Source organism: Haliaeetus leucocephalus, unplaced genomic scaffold, assembly GCF_000737465.1.
Source record: "Haliaeetus leucocephalus isolate CR32 unplaced genomic scaffold, Haliaeetus_leucocephalus-4.0 Scaffold192, whole genome shotgun sequence".
NCBI lineage: Eukaryota > Metazoa > Chordata > Aves > Accipitriformes > Accipitridae > Haliaeetus > Haliaeetus leucocephalus.
This window is the reverse complement of record NW_010972628.1, coordinates 648,947-649,176: the sequence shown is the minus strand read 5'-3', so window position 1 is coordinate 649,176 and position 230 is coordinate 648,947. Positions and strand designations below refer to the sequence as shown.

At 81.3% G+C, this 230-nt stretch overlaps 1 protein-coding gene across 1 annotated transcript in view; it reads left to right on the top strand.

Annotated features, from left to right (window-relative positions):
- GNE (glucosamine (UDP-N-acetyl)-2-epimerase/N-acetylmannosamine kinase) overlaps nucleotides 1-230 on the top strand; it is a 34,083-nt gene that overhangs the window by 9,798 nt on the left and 24,055 nt on the right. The window lies entirely within an intron of this gene.

Below are 230 nucleotides of genomic sequence, written 5' to 3'. Positions count from 1 at the left end.
CGGGGTGTCTGGGCGGCCGGAGTGACCGGGGCCGCTCAGGCCGTGCTGCCGGGGCGGGGCGGAGCGGGGCGCGCGGCATCGGCTGACAGCCCAGGGCGGGTGGTGGCGGGAGCTCTGCGGAAGCGCCAGTGGCCGCGCCAGGGCGTCGTCGGGAGGGAAGAGCCGCGCCGGCTGTGGGTGGGCTGTGTCGTGCGCCGCGGGCCGCGTAGGGCGGGGGTGGGCGCGCGCGC